Genomic DNA, 16,408 nt, shown 5'->3' with positions numbered 1-16,408 from the left:
ATCCAGAATACAGCTGATACACAAAAAATACAATAGCATCAGTCTTCTAAGATGACTAATGCTTGGTATTTATGAAGGTAGTAACAAAAGGCTGGCTGCAGCCTACCAAGACTAGTCATCTGAGGATCATCTGTAGTCAATGAAAGCTTTGTGTTTGGGACGTACAGGATATGTGATTCCTGCGTTGGGCGAGTCAGCAGGCAAACTCACAATGGGTACTCTGCACAGTGCTCCAGGAGGAGTCAAAAACCTATGCAAGGCATATGCTGGCTCTGCTATCAGACCAGATTAGTTTGTAGTACCTATAGAAAATGCTAGCAACTAATTAACTTCATACTAATGAGTTTGTCCTACTACTCAGGACAAACTTCTCTCTATCTTGGTGTCTGGAGGATTTCAGTGCAAAAGAGCGTTAACTGAGTTAATCAGATGGAAATGCCTTATTGATCTTGCCAAATCACAGAAAAAAAAGGTTCCTGGCCATCTAGAATGACTTGGCACCTGGTACTGTCGTCCTCAGGCACATGAAATGATGTGGGAGTTGGGTGTGTCAGGAAGCAAGGACTGAGCCTCATGCTGCTATCTTCTAAGGATAACTTGCTGTCTTCCTGATGCCTAATAGGAACTGGGATATGCCTAATCAGACCAAACAAAAGATGTAGAGATTAAACTCAACCATTAGTATGCAGTAATGAGATGACTAGAAAAGATCTCTCACATGCAACACCTTCATTTCCATGCTTAAATGATTTACTTCTTTATTAAGTCCACTTGAATCAGCATTTCATCCAGGGAAATTAAATGTATGTGGAAGAACAGTTGGCATCTTGACCACAAGCTATGCTATGGATGTGGATTTAAATGTACAAGCCTCAGAGTTAGATATTACTAATGAATGAAACAGAGCAGGGAAAAAAAAAACACATTCGCATATGACTGTTCTTGCCAAAAGTCATACAGACATACTGCAAGATAAATGAAGAGTATTAAAAAGATGTAAGAAAGAAAAGCACTAGTGAAATATAATTTCTCATAGTGCTGCTGTTTCGCTTCACAAATAGACTATTGATTTCAGCAAAGTAGGAAGGGTGGTTGAATTATCTGCTTGTACTTGTGATCCTCACAGCTTTAAGAATCTGTTGCTTGTTAGCTGACATTCGAGGAAAAAAGGTATAGCCTGTGAATAGCCCACATCTTGCACCGCTCCAGCCCAGAAGCAGACATATTTCAGCAAGAAATATTCTATTTCTAGAAACTACTAAAAATTTTGCATATGATTTTTCTGCAGATGTTTAAATATTTCATCATCTTCTTGGAGTCAGCTCCTGGCTCACCTCTTGTCCGCTGCAGGACAGAGGAGGAGGTTGGGGGAAGGCGGTCCTGTTAGGCACCGCCTTTGTGCACCAGGGTTGATGGTGTTGCAGTGGCACCATCCAGCAAGAAGCTGCAGTCACTCCCAACAAGGGATGTGAATCGGAGTTGACTGCTCCAGATGAAAGGCTCTGTATCCCAATTACTCACAGCTCAGCTATCCAACACACCCAAGTTTTTCAATTTGTAAGAAAAACACATTTTGATCTTGAATCTCTGGAAAGAGGGCTTGGGCAATTTGTTAACCATGAACTAATAGGATTGGTTCTTGTCATACCAAATTGTTCAGCCGGGTTTTGAGAGTTTTGCAAATTTACTGTGGCACAGAAACTGGAAACCTTTCCATACTAGGGTTTTCACTTTCACTCACAGAAAAGTCACCTGATATCTAAGATGTTGGGTAACGTAACTTTTCAACATGGATTTCAGTTGAATTGTTGCTGAAATAAAGATGTCAGTAAAAATAATTAGGAAGCATTTCAAGTTGATTATAGGAGAAATCTTCACAAACAGTTATTTGCATTCATATGAAGTGCTTTAAATTAATATTTATTGACTTATGGACTGATAAACAATTTACCTTGCTGTCGTAAAACTAAATTGTAGCAACACATGACGAATCAGTCATCACAAGTGATGCAGAAATGTTAAACCCTTCCCAGTAGCTGACAAGAAGTGGTGCACAGAAATGTCAGGCGGCACGCTTTGATAGTTGAACTTAAAGCAAAACCCCACAAAAGGAGCCCTAATTTTGGGGTGTGAGCGTCTCACAACCATCCTAGCATTGACCACCCATCAAGTCTTGAGCAGTGGAGAACATCAATTGCTTGTATATTACAGAGAGCAGAGCTGGCCAGCCCAGACCGTGGTTTGCGCCAGGCCGTGCAGAGTCTGTGGCAAAGCAGGGACATGCTCCGGGATGGCCATGATGCTCAGCAGTTCCTCTGAGCTGGACAACCTCCTCCTCATGTGGTATTTTTCCTCCCTTGCAGCTCAGATCTCCTGGCTGAACCTAGGAGGGGAACTTCTATGGATTTCCCCTGCTCTGCCCAATGACCGAAACAATTTTTTTTTTTTCTGTTTTCTGAGCTTTTGGGCTGCCCGTTACCAGTAACATGATTGCATGGGAGAACAGAGGCTGTCCTGGGTGATTTGGGGAGTGTCAAAGTGCTGGGTAGGGATAGGGCACTCCCATGGCTCATTTCTGTTGATCTGTTTTGTTTCTGTTCATTGTATGGATGAACACAGTCTAAACAGAAAACCTGGCAGATGAGTGAATTTTAGGAGCTGTTTAAGACTAGCAGTGGAAGATTTTTATAATAAATGCAGGTCATCAAGCATTTGAGAGAAATAAGAAATAATAAGAAGATGTCACCAAATCGCTATTTTTAAGTGTCAGGAGGAAGGATTTGGCAGAGAGAGTGCAGCACACTGGGGAGCTGCTCAGGAGTAGTAAACGTATCTCCCCGGCCTTTTGGACACATCTGAACAAAAACCCGAGTGGCCAGCAAGTGGAGGCTGGGGACTTTTCAGTACCGTGGCATTTGCTGCAGAATTACTGTAGGTGAGAGAAGCACGTCCCTGTTTCCTGGAGCTTGTTTGGCAATGCAGAGCTATGGTTACATTTGAATGGGGCAGCCAAAAATAGCTGGAGTTTTTTTCTGAGGTGACTTTGTTTCCCTTCGTTTACAGGCTGCAACTGCACATGCTGTTAAGAGTGGAGGGTCACTGCTCTGTGCAGGAGGCATAACCGGCAGCCGTGCCTTCCTGACCCCTCATATTGCAATCCTGTGAGCTTGCTGTGCAATGAAGTGTGTTTCCCTCTGAACGAGCTGCACAACGTCAGCTGCTCTGTTGGTGCCTTAGCCTGTGCTTATCTTGAAGCGTGGGTGCTGACCCAGTCACCTGGGTGGTAAAACTTCATCCATCCCCTTAGCCCTCTACTTTCTGTATGTAAATATATCATTTTCTTTATATTTCTCATTTTCCTGTCTCTTTACGTTACATGTGTGATGCTAGAGCAAACTCAATGAGGAGATGGTGAAGTTGCAAAAGGAGCCAGTATATCTGATTGTATTTGTTTTCCCTCACTGTTCTTTAAAAATAATTACATGTGATTTGTAATATTTGCTGTAGCCTGGCAATATGTATAGCGGCAACAGCTCAGATTCAATCTCAGATGAAGCCATCATCCTCCGCTAATCAGGGTGTGGGAGAGGCATGCAGACAACATGTTCAGCCCATTTATTCAGTTATGTAATGGCCTTTTAAACATTTTCCATTTATGGTCTCTATTTAATTTACTGTAAGTCACAATGGTTTAATGTAAATTCAAGCCATAACATATACCTGACAGCTCAACCATAAATCAGACCAACCTCTGGTCTTAGTGCATTTATTCTTCTATGAAATAACAGAATGTCCATTACCTGCCTTTTAAAACAGCCTGGAGAATATAAATCATTTTTTTTTAATGCCTTGAACAAACCAGTTCAGAGAGACTGGGTCTTTGCCCACAACAAATGCAAGAAAGGTTTAGAAACTCTTCCTTTTAAAAATATTTTCACTCACCTTTTGTGTTATCTGGCTTCGGTTGCGACTGAAAGAGAAAACAAGGTAGGGAAAATCTCTCCTGCAGTGTAACTTGCAAACTTCCCAACGTCAGGAGCACGGGAAGGCTCTTTTTGCAAGATTTCCAAGTGTCTCATTAAAGGAGGTTTGGACTGGTGTCTAAACTAGGATACTTACTGAACTAAGCAAAACCTTGGCTCTACTGTAAACAAGTCATAGCATGAGTTGCAGCAGTGTGTGCTTCCTCATTCATCTCCACTTTGGAGCTTTGCTCTCTTCTTAGCTTTTCCAACCAGGACCTGCCTAGCACAGCAGCTGAGCTTGGGTTGTTTTCTGTTGAAGGTGCCGATCATGTAACCTGCGATATTTGGCCGTTTCTCTCCATCCCTCCTCCCTGCAGGCCTGCCCCAGAGCACCAGCTGCGCTGACAGGGCCCGGGCAGCACAGCCCAAACCCCTCAGAGACAGCCTGGCCCCAAAACCAGCCCCGTCCCTCTGATGCATGGCTGGCAAACTCATCCTAGGTGGCGTCACACCAGCCAGCTAGGGTTGCTGCGGCCCCCTAATTAGCAGGGCTTGCCTCTGACATCGTTAGGTGGCTCACTGCTCTGAGCGGTGCTGTGCTGGGTGGTTGGGCTCGCGTGCGTACGTCTGCACGGTGCTGCCTGGCTCGCTGGCAGACACACTGGCCCCTCTGGTCATATCTTGTGTCCCTGAGGGAACTGTCCCTGTGGTGCTTCCTGAGAGCCAGGGGCAGGGCCGAGGACGGGGCCTGGCCTCTGCTGCAGGTCTCAGAGGAGGCCTGCTGAGGTTAACGCACATCTGGGAAACACTCTGGGGAGAAGCTGGCCAGATCCCTTCTGGGACATGTGAAAAAAGCACGACTCATTGTGGTTTATTTCAGCCCAAAAGGTTCGTCCCGAGGTCTGCTGGCTTAAGGGCACAGTGTAGAGGAAGAGTAGAGCTGCCGGGCCTACTCCTGCGTTAATGAAGACAGAGTGTACCCTATATTTCTTCTCTGTACTGACTTTATCAAGTGGAAATCTGATGGGTCTGGTGTATTTGCGAGAGCCTTGTGTGCATTGTTCTGCTGTTTGGTTTTGATAAAATGTGGTATTGTACTTGATGTTCTCTAGCTACGTCAAACCTTGCTTCACGGCTAATGCATGGCATTAGTCCATACCACAAGTTGTGCAATGTTCTGCAGCAAAAATATTGATGCTTCTTGGGGATTAAGAGTGTTATTTCAGCGTGAGTTTGATGAAAGAAGGGAAGGCAGGATTGAAGGAAGGATAATTTTGCTGCAAAATGGATTTTGGCAAGTTATTTATGGGGGAAAAGACCCTCTTTCTTTACTCAGTTAAGAATTACACATTCATCTGTTTCTAGAAGCATTTTTTTTCCAGTTTGAATTTCAAGCTGAAGCAAGACACTACCGACAAAACAAACAAACAAACAAAAATCAGATAGAAGCCCTTCAGACAACACATCTAACTGGGGCTAGAGGAGAGAATGACAAAAAAAAATTATAAACGACTGTCTCTCTCTCAGTGGATATTTTCAGCAAGGTCTCAAGAATTTGGGGCATCCCAAAGCAGCACAAAGGTTCCTCTCACCAGACCAACCTCCTGTAATTTGTGGTTGCAGTGAAGGGAGTCATGGCCACAGGTGGACGTGGCCAGCTCTGCACAGAGCAGACTCTTGGTCTCAAGTCACTCTGGGAACCTCTGATGCCAACTAAATGCATGTTTGATGGCCTCAATGGCTATATCTGAAAAGTTTAATGAAGCAGAGTGAAGAAACTCTCCTCACTCGGTTGGTTGTGCCATGACGCTCCCACAGACTTCTCAGCACGCTTTTTACTGTGCTCCCCGGTGGTTCCTGGATGCGTTTTGGGACCGGCCGCTCCCCACAGCAGCCTGCGTGCGGCTGGGGCTGAAGCTGCTGCAATGTGCAAATCTCCTTCCCGCCCTGGCGGCGCCAAATTTAAGCTGCTCCTCACATTTCCTGGCCAAGGAGGCCCCTGTGCTCTGCCCAGGCGGGTGAAATAGTCCTGCTTGCAGGAGCGACGCCTCCGCTTCTCTGGGTAGCAGGGAGATCGTGCTCGCACACCCACCCTTTGGACTCTGATTCATGGGCTCTACCCATTCGCACCGGGCTGATCCAAGAGATTAGCTGCACAGCCGGCAGCCACACCTGTCTGCTGGGGGTTGTTGCCCTGCGATGGGGGCAGCAGAAAGGCAGAGGATCAGCTCCTGACACTCCCCAAGGTACATACAGGCTGATAAACCCGCATGAATGGCTGCTTTGCTTTTGGTTCGTATTATCGTGCCTTCGAACGTGGCAGCAGTTCATGACCCCTCAGCTGCAGCTAAATCACATTCGAAATAATATTTCCTGTGTAAACTCTTTCAGACAGAGTTTGCCTTTTAATTGTTACATACTTATTTTTCAGAGAGCCTGGGCTCTACTGAGAGTGGCAGTTGGTACTACCACTAGCCATAACAACAACAATGAATACCTGCATGAACCAGACAATGAGTTTATTAGATGCCACAGACACCTTTTATCATGCAGCACAAATGCTTGTGTCATACAGCCCGCGTGCCTTGACTCTGGCTAAAACCTGGAGCGCTGGCTTTCTTCCAGGGTGTTTCTGCATGTCCGTAGCATAGCTGCAGGGTCAGAGCGGCAGGCGGACACGGCACAGGCCAGCCCAGAGCTGGGCCATCCGAGTCCGACGGGTAAGGGAGGGATGCTCCGCCATTACGCAACGATTTATTTCAGCGAGATCACTCCATCTCAGTCTAAAACCAACACTCATGCATATTAGAGGAATCTCTACCCACCAGAGTTTGCATGTGGTGTTTTTGCTTATTAAATTCTCGAGTCCTCAGGTCATCATTTGCATTGTGTATCTTCCTCTCTTGGGCTGACAATGTTGCAGTATGAAAACACTGAGGCTAATTGTTCTGCTATTACAAAGGCTTCTTGAAACAAAGCGGGTTTAGAAAATAATTCAGAACAGGTGCTCAGTAAATGGGAAGTTCAGTTGTCCGAGTAACAGATACCACACAGGGTTACCAGCTCTGGCATTTGCTTATATTAGTCTCTAGCCATTTCAGACCTTCAATAATAGAAAGGTAGCTTAGAAAACCTCCATGGCTATCTTCCATATCTAAATGCTATGAGCATATCATTATTATACCTTTTGCATAACTACGTATGTTTTTCTGGATCTAGGTTTGGCTTTTTTTTTTTTTTTTTTTTTGTAGTGTGTTGTAACCCATCCTACTGAATTCAGAAGAATGGTATTGCTATAGAGAGATTCCTAAATTTTTGAAGTTTTTATAGAAAGGGTAACTGTTAAATTCTATGGAATTCCAGGAGGAAAATGTAAACATATGCCTTTATTATGACTTCAGTACCTATTTGTCCATAGACTGTAGTAAGAGAAAAAAAACAGTGAAAGGAGAGGAAGCTGAACATCCTGTTGCAGGTTACTTGCTAAATCTGTCCTTTTCCTTTAACTGCAGCTGTTAATCAGTGGCAAAGAAAAGCAAAATGACAGCTCGGACAAACACAGCAGTGACCATCCAAAGATACACTGCATTTTAAGAAGTAGCTTCTATATTCATATTACATAAAGGATTTTTAAATATAAGCTTTGATTTGTTCCAGGCAGCTTTGTATTTGCAAGCAAAACTAAACAAATCTAGCAATGTCAGAAATATAACTTAATTGTGAAATACTGAAAAAAAAAAAAGGATAATTTTAGAAGTCAGTCTGAAGGGGGTTAAAGCTTGTTGTTTTTGTTTTGTGCTTACACACATTAAAATATCTTTTTCTTCTTCAATAAAACGTAAGTAACATAGAATGAGAGAAAAACTTACTATGATGCAAGAATTCCAAAACAGATCCTGCAGATCTTGTGCTATGAATTAATCCTGAAAGAAAAACTAGAATACCTGCGTTTATGCTGGTCTGTGACATTCAGTGTCTGATTCAGACAGACATTCCAGGAAAATTACTTACACATAATACATGAGTAGCTCAACTACAAATGCACTGGCAATTGTAGCAATATCCAATTACAGCGTTCAATAGTCCAGCAACATTATTTTATGGTAATTACCTTTGCTAGTAATTCCTTGGTGTTTGTTTTATGTTTACTTTAAAGTTGGCTCATAACAGAGCATGCTCATAATTACATGACTTTTTATAATTATATATGTTAATGCATTTTACCTCATCAATGCAAAAAAATGAGAAATACTCACACTTAGTAACAGTCCAGGCAGGGGAAATTTAATAAAGGGAAAGATTTTACAAAGAAAAGAAAAAAAAAAAAACTCTTATGGAAATGAGCACTTATCTCTCTTCCCGCTGTGATACCTACATGAATAAACAAGAATTACTTTGTGCTTTTTTTTTCATTAGCAGATTGTTTTGCAGAATTATATGTATTTGGTTCATTACTGAACGGTGAGTTGCAATTAGGGATTTCCTAGGTGCTAGGCAATGACCTAGTAATTCCCTGTGCTGTAGTGGCTCTCACATTAACCCCCTGCATGCATACACTTGCACTGCAGTCAGTAGCTAACCGATGGAGTAAATGAGGTGCAATTTACTGCATGTGAAGAGTTAATGAAGAGTTGTTAATATACTCTGCAGTCACCATTTAGTGTACTACTCAATTACTTACCTGCGAAGAGGAGCTTTCAGTCTGATCAGAGGAAAATTTTGTGGATCATTTCTCTTTTTTAAAGGCCTGTTAATTTAGCATTCCTTAGATGATAGTGCTGATCTCCATAAAAATGCATGGTAACAATCTGGTAGAAAAGTTAACTAATTGTTTAATGCTTTTGGAGTATGCATATAATGCATTTATACTGCATACAGAAGTGCCTATTTTTTTAATTACCAGTTGTGAAATAGATGTATGTAGATACCTGTGCATTATGTGAATGGATGTATTTAATCATGTTTTTCGGAAAGTTTTTAGAAAGGAATTCAAATATTTACACTAGATTTAGGAGCATCATAAAATTAGGTTTCTTAATAAGTAGCTTGTTTTCTTTCTAGAGGTTATGAATCACATTTTATGTTTCTTAACTACCTAGGAGTAGTTCATGAATAATCAGTCATGCAAAGCTGTCACACTCGGTTAAATAGCTCGGTCCTGTTTTTACTGCTTCAGTCCTTTATATCTTTAATTACCTTTATTTAGCTGATATAAATCACCCTAGAATTCATGCTCTCCTAAGCAGCCCTGCTTTTTGCACGTATTTTAGAAAGTACTGATCACACATCTGGTGAAGTGCAAAGTACAACTACTGTATCTCTCTTTCTTTGGCATAGTTAAGAAAATATTTTCCATACTCTAATCATTTTATCTAGAACGAATGAACTCATTCTTTTTTTCCTGCTTTTTCTTAGACATAGTTCACTGCATTGGTATTTTTGCCTTCTCATATAGGTACACACATTTTGGTTTATACAAAGCCCCGTGTAAGAAAGCCATCTTTTCCAGCACCTTCACTACTGGCACAAGCTGCTGTGGATATGCAGCCCAAAATTCATTATCAGGAAGCTTCTTCTCCCCTGTTTGCAATTGGATCTGCAATCCTGCACGCCCGAAGAGCTTTGAATCCCAAACTCCTCTGTACAGCTAGTCTCTAGTTAACAGCAGGATACCCTATGTTTAAGAAAATAATTCACTCAGAAGGGTTTTGATAACATAAACAACATTACTGTCATAATAAATGCTTGGAGAAGCCACTTGGTGACCTAACCTACTCAATCAGGTTGTTGTAATGAAAAAGCGATGATGTGTTAAAGTCATAGTAACTCGAAAAGCCAGTTGATGGCTGCCAAAAACACACTCTGGCTAATGTGAATGTCACTTTCCATTTATTCTCTCATAATCTATCTGTCATAGTGGACAGACAAATTTGCTATAATGGCTAGGTGTCTGCAGATTAAATGTGATTAATTCTCCAAAATGAAAGGAGTGCATCTTCATGCAAAAAGTTAATTAGGCTCTAAAAATTGTCTTGCAAATCTCCAAAAGAAAGACAGACAAAAAAACAAAGAAGATAAACTAGCTGGATTATTTCAAGATGATAATTTAGTTAGATCTATTACCTCAAGTTCTCTCCATTTTTTTTGCATGTTTTAACTTCTGTTCAAGGACTACAGCTGATTATATGTATATATGTATACATGAATATAAGCAAATGACTGCGGCTGAGCAGATGAAGTCAGATGCCCTATATTCCCGATAGTGTAACAGGCTTATTACTAAGGACAAGATATTTCATGTTTCTGTGTTTTGAACAAGGTGTATGTGAAAGTTCGGACAAGCTTTCTCTCTCCCATTGTCCCTGTCCCCTCAAGCTTTCATCCTCTTTTCAAAAATTTCCCTTGAAACTTCCAGCTCATGAGTAAAATGGCAACATCTATAAAAACAATACCCACCGTGAAAATATCTGCTAAGGAATAGCTGCATAATGTCAAACGCATCAACAAGTCATTAGCACCCTAAGCTTCTGATGCATCGTCTGACATCAGTGGTGCCTGCAATCGGACTGGCAGGGGCTGCTGTTCTGGATGTTCTTGCTTTTTCAAATTCCTCTTTGCATGTTCACTGCCAACTGTACAGAACTGATACGCCTTTTTGATGAAACAAAGGGCATATTATTGGACAAGCTGCTGATTACAATATGTTGTTATTTGCATATCTAAATGCTGGCTTGTGAGTAATTGCTGTAGGCCTGGGAATGGGTGGGTTTCTGTTAAAGTGACTCAGACTGCAGCTTTGCCTAGTATGGGAGCTTTAGTGAATAATAATCACCAAGTATCCTCCCGCTGTATGTACACAGAAAGATAAGAGCTACTCTTTCCAGTGCAGAGAGACCGTCATCACTCAGTACAGACAAGATAAGTCAAGCTTTTGCTGTAACGTGAATTTTTCTCGGTGTCAGGTGAAAACATCAACATTTTTCATCATAGAAAGTTCTGTGAAATTTTCAGAGGTTTCCCTCATTTTCTAACCATGCTTGGAGTTTCAAATTTTCAGAGGTTTCCCTCATTTTCTAACCATGCTTAGAGTTTCCAGGACCTAAAATAGTCAAAACTTATGATCCCACTTGAGTCTGCTTCTTTGATTTTTCGAACGCAAATGTTTCGTCTTTTCCAGGCTGCAGACGATGCAGCTAACAAGGTCATTTGTGCCCTAGATCTGAACATATTACCTCTTTAATTGGGATCCAGTTCCAACGTTTTCCCCTTCATCCTCTTCCCTCCCTACCTACTTACCTACCTTTTATACCATTGTCCTTCCACCTTTTTAGCAATCAATATCAAAGTGCCCTCCAGTTCCCCTCTTCCAGTTCCTGGGGTTCTTCCAACATACACTCTTTTCCTAACAAGCTGATGAAGCTGCTATCTGGCACACTATAATGGGTACACCAATGCTAATAGTGCAGGGCAGGGGTGATATACACCTACTGCTTATTTATTCCCTCCAAAACAAAATGTGCACTCCCTTCACAGGCACTCAAGAATCAAACTGGGCAGAGCAGCTCCAGGTACCCACCCTTTGAAGGGAAAATCCCAGGTAAGAATCAAAATGCCCCAAACTCTTTATGACCTGTAGACCTGTTCCTTGTATTACAGGTGTTTCCAACACTGGAACTTCAAGTGTTTTTCATGGCGCTCCAGGCTTTGGAGATGATCCAAAGCTCCTCTGGAAAGACCCTTGTGATATACAGGTGTATTTTGCATGCAATGAACCATTCTGTCACTCGTCCCCAATCTCTCTGAACTCTGTCACTCCCTGACAAAATGAGTGCTTCCTTCCAAGTCCTCTGATGCACAAAGACCTTTCTCAAGAGCTCCCCACACAGTGAAGAAATTAATTTGGAAGACGTAGATGGTGAGGCATTAGTGGAGACTCTCGTATGCTACATTTAGGCAAAGAGCAAGTGCTCCCTGTACCGTGCCTGGGCACAGATGAGGGCACATGGGTCCTGTTGCCCCACCATGCCCATACCACTCCCAGGTTTCTTTTTGGTGGGCTGGGACATGGTGGTGATATGTGGGGGGCAGCACGAACCTGGGCTTCACCCTGGTGTGAATTTGTATGTGTGTAGTAGTGTCTGTAATCAGACTCAAGGGTTCAAAAGCTCCCTGATCCTCAGCTTGAATGTACATATTTTACCTCCAGCGAAGCTGTCCAAATATCAGTGCTGTTTAGGAGTCCAGTGGACAGGTGGTGAATACCACGTCATGGAGATGACCTACCTGGCATGTTTTAGGAAACACAAGAAGCAAGGGAGAAGGGCAAAGAAAGAACAGGTGTAAAATAGCTGTGTGAAAACAGTGGCTGGACCTTCTCCCCCGTGTTTGTAGTTCCTGCAACACTCAGATCTTTCCACTGGCATGCTCACTGTAAGAACACTAGTGAAAAATGGGACCTGGCTCGTTACACGAATGTTGCACAGTAGACACATTTCTGATGAACCTGTGGGAGATGATTCCTGGCCTTGGTCTAACAAAGCTAATCACCTTCTCATGGTCTATTCAGCATTTCATCTTTCCTTAGGTTGCCAGAGCAATTTGGAAAAGTCGCTATGTGAGCACTTTTACAGATAACCTCACGGAGAAGTGAGAGTATTAGGGAGATGATGGACATCTTTGTTTTAGCAGTGCCATTTGTAAGAGATAGTCGAGATAGAGCTGCTGTGCAGGGGTGGTTGTGGAGCAGATGAAGAGACAATCTCTGTGGCTTGTAGCTGCTCTCAAGTCTGCCTCTCCCTCAGCCACATGGCCAGAAGGCATTTTCCAGCCCAAGTCTGTGCTGTACAAAGCCAGCAGCAGCCTTCTCTTAGATTTTCCTTGAAAATGATTACTGTAAGGCGGAGGGAATAGGAAAAGCTGAAAAGTGGATAAAATGTGGCTGGGAGTGGTGAGGAGAGGATTGCCGTGCCCTCCTGTCTCCTGTGTGACCATTCCCACTTGGTGGCAACCTACTCTGTCCTAACACTGGTTCTGACGATGCTTGCAGCCTGGCCTCACCAGTTCCTGGCTCAAAAATAAAAATGACATGGGGGTGGTGTGCCGTTTTCTCCAGCACATCGCCATTGCAGCATGGGTCCAGGGAGGGAAGGAGGACACGGGAAGGCCTGGACTACAGGAGGCTGTGGAGGCAGCGTTACTTGGGGAATGCCTTTATGTAAATAAAACCACTTCTGCTAGACTTTCTTTTCCATGTGTAATGCTTTTGGTTTCTGCAGAGGAACTGCGAGAAGCCTTGGACCCTGCTAAAATTTCTTCATCTGGAAGTGCCCGTTGGGGTGGGCTGGAGAGAGGCATCATTGCTGCAGGTGGACATGACAGTGCAGGAGGCAGGGGGTGGAGGGGCCTGCTGGCAGCGAGTGCCCTGACTGGCCAGGGAGCCACCAGGGCTGATTGCTGAGCTGATTTAGGCCAGCTGAGCGCCCCAGCTCTGGGGCTGAGCTAGTGTGGTGGGGGAAAGCAGGTTGGCTGCTTGGGCCACCAAGAGCTCTGTGCTCGCAGCTTTTGCCGGCACAAGCTTTGGTGCCAACTGTGGCTGCATGTACAACCAAGCTGAGGAACCTGGCCCCTTGGGTCCCCCCTGTGCTGGGATGGAGACACATTCCTGGGAGATGTCTCTGCGCTCTTGTGGCAACCTGAGCAGCCTGGTAAGGATGCAGAGTGGGTGTCCTGGTGGTGCTGCAGGACTACAGGTGGGACAGATCATCTCTGTGAGGATTTGAGTGCTGGCACATGATGCGAAGGTACAGCGATGTGAAATGGTGAATGTTGCTTTACTGTGTATGTGGTAGAAGGCTTGGGTAGCCCCAACTGGGGAGCAAGTCCTCCAGGCTCCCCTGGCTGCATGCTGAGGGGTGCTGAGAGCCAAGTGCTCATGAGGTTTTCTCTCTGCTGAGATCTCAGGCAGGCCATTTTCGTGGTGCCCTGTGGGTGCCCCTGTGCCATGGCTCTGTGAACAACTGGAAAGTTGGGTTTTCAGAGCTGTGCAGAGGGCAATCCTGCAGGCAGCGTAGGTGCAGCCATCCTGTTCCTGGTGAGCCTCTGGAGAGAAGGGTACGAGTGCTCTGACCTGGTCTGCAGGCAGGATTGAGCAGGTGATGATGCCCTCTAGTGACTTCACAAAGAGGAAATAGGACAGTGCAGCTACCGAGGGAATGCTTTTCATCTGTGCAAGACCTACCGTGATGAAGAATTCAAGTCCTTGGTCTTTCCTTTTTTTTTTTTTTTTTCTGACTGAATACAGTTACTGTATTTATTGCCAGCAGCATATTAAATTGTTCCTGCATAACAAGAGCTTATTGAAACATTGGGCTTGGTAAAGTTTTGGTTTTACCTTAGACTCTTTTTTGTTAAAGAATTCTGTTCTGCTAGAGAATGGTTTGTACAAAAGAAAATACATATACTAGTCCTCTTATTAAAAAAAATAAAAATCTTTCCTTATTTAAATAGAAGTTCTATATTTTCATGCAAACATGCTTAGTCATATCGTGCCTGTCCCCTTGTTATGGGAGTATCCATAACTCAGGTTAAAAAATATAGTAACTAGATTTATTCCTTGCACTGTCTTAGTAGGTAATGCTCAACTTTTTGAGAAGTCTTTGTAATTTGGGGATACTTTGTGATTAAGTCTTTCTGAAAGCCTCTGCTGTGAGACCTACTACGTGCACATGCCCATTAACTGTTGTTCTTGGATTACATTTGGGTCTTGTTCGGTATCCCTTCTTTTGGGAACGGAGCTCTTTGGGACTAGGACCATTTCTTAATTTTTTTTTTTGTTCCATTCTTATTGAAAACATGTCAAAAACAATGATAAATAATAATTTCCAGATTACCTCAAGTCCAAAAATTCTATTACTTTCCCTGGTATTTTCATCATGGTTTTTGACCTCAGCCGGAGGCGAAGGAGTAGAAGAATGAGGGGGGAGAACATCCCCCTCTGTGCGATGCAAAGGAGCCTCCACCTACATCTTCAGTGCCTCTTCCTTCTCTGTAGAATGCATGAAAATGGATAAAGATAATAGCAGGTATACACGTTTTACCTTATACTGAATTCTTATCCTCCTTGTTTGGTTCACTCCTGGTGTCCTCAAATGCTTAATTAGTGCACGGAGTCACTAGGTAAGGGCTGTCCTCCTGCTCTGTGGCTGCAGCCAGTGCAGCAGGACCTTGGCCCTCGCTGCAGCCCTCAGCTCCGCGCTGTGCCGGTGGGTGAGACTGAGGCTGAGTGAAAGAACCCACGGGAGAGGGGAGAAGCAGGTAATCATGGGGATGGGAGAAGTGGGAAGGGACAGTGAGGAGAAGAGAGGCAATAAAGGAAATGATGTAGGGAAAAGAAAGCTTCCAGGTTCAACTGGACTTTTCAATACTGCACCTTCCTCCCGAAACATGGGAAGAGGAGGCAGCATGTTTGCTTGGGGTAAATGGTAAGGAGGGAGAGACAAACAGAGCAGAGAAAACTGTGTTGGAAGTAGGGCAGACAAACTGGGTAAGTGTCACAAGATACCCCAGCATTTTATCTTTGCTGTAACTTGCAAGTGACCATCTGAAATAATCAGAAGGTATCAATTAGATTAGCAACAAGAATTCAGTGGGTGGGAAAGTGGGACAATCTGCTTATATTATGCATGTCAGCACATATGACCTCTGTGCTAATTCGAGGTGTCTGTTTTTGCCAGTCCTGGGTGTTCCTTCGAGCTGACAGAAAAATGCTCTGGGTGGAAACAGATGTACTTAATTAGGAGCAACACCAATCTGTACCTTACTTCTTACAGATCTCAATTAGAAGAGGGTTCAAAATGTGCCAGATCCTGCACTACGAAGTCCCTACGAACAAGGAATCCTGCCTGCAGCACCTCCCCTCCAGGAGGATGAAGTGAGGAGTGAAATACAGGCAGATGTCCCTGTCTGTTTGGTGCTCAGTGTCACCAGTAAGACTGTTGATTATCAGTTAGTCTTATGCATTCAGTACACTTTTGTGCACGGGTTTTTATATACAGTTTCTGATATTTTTATATACAGTTTCTGATAAATGGACTGAGTTTATGTAGTACTGGAGGAGGGGAAAGCAAGCCTCTGAATTAGGGTGAGTAGGTCTCTTCAGGAGATGCTTAGAAGAGTGTCAAATTGTCTTAGTGCCCTTCTGTCTGTGCTCCTGGACCTTCCCTCAGCAATCGCTCTGCCTGACTCCCCCCTGGGGAGCAGTGCTCCCTAAGGTTGTGCATCCCCATCTGCAGAGGGCTGTTTTGGTGTGTTTGTGGTTTTTCCACAAAGACTTATTACAGGTTGCACAGGTGCACTACACCCAAGTGTGTGCTTGAGGTGGGGTGGGCTCAGGGCTTGATAACAGAATTGGGGAATGCCTCACTCTCATGTCCCTTTTGCTTCCA

At 43.6% G+C, this 16,408-nt stretch overlaps 2 long non-coding RNA genes across 2 annotated transcripts in view; one reads left to right on the top strand and one right to left on the bottom strand.

The window, feature by feature from the left end:
* LOC310900437 overlaps positions 1 to 5,184 on the bottom strand; it is a 21,081-nt gene extending 15,897 nt beyond the window's left edge. The window contains exon 1 of the long non-coding RNA XR_014585129.1: positions 3,943 to 5,184. This is a non-coding gene — a long non-coding RNA (uncharacterized lncRNA). The remainder of the gene's footprint in view (positions 1 to 3,942) is intronic.
* The window catches only part of LOC310900434, a 21,955-nt gene extending 5,547 nt beyond the window's left edge, over positions 1 to 16,408 (top strand). Inside the window, exons 2-5 of the long non-coding RNA XR_014585126.1 lie at positions 11,499 to 11,533; positions 11,622 to 13,765; positions 14,850 to 15,046; positions 15,794 to 16,408. This is a non-coding gene — a long non-coding RNA (uncharacterized lncRNA). The remainder of the gene's footprint in view (positions 1 to 11,498; positions 11,534 to 11,621; positions 13,766 to 14,849; positions 15,047 to 15,793) is intronic.

The sequence above is a fragment of the Anser anser genome, assembly GCF_964211835.1.
Source record: "Anser anser genome assembly, chromosome: 5".
Classification (NCBI taxonomy): domain Eukaryota; kingdom Metazoa; phylum Chordata; class Aves; order Anseriformes; family Anatidae; genus Anser; species Anser anser.
The sequence above is the reverse complement of the archived record's forward strand: the minus strand, read 5'-3'. Positions and strand labels throughout refer to the sequence as shown.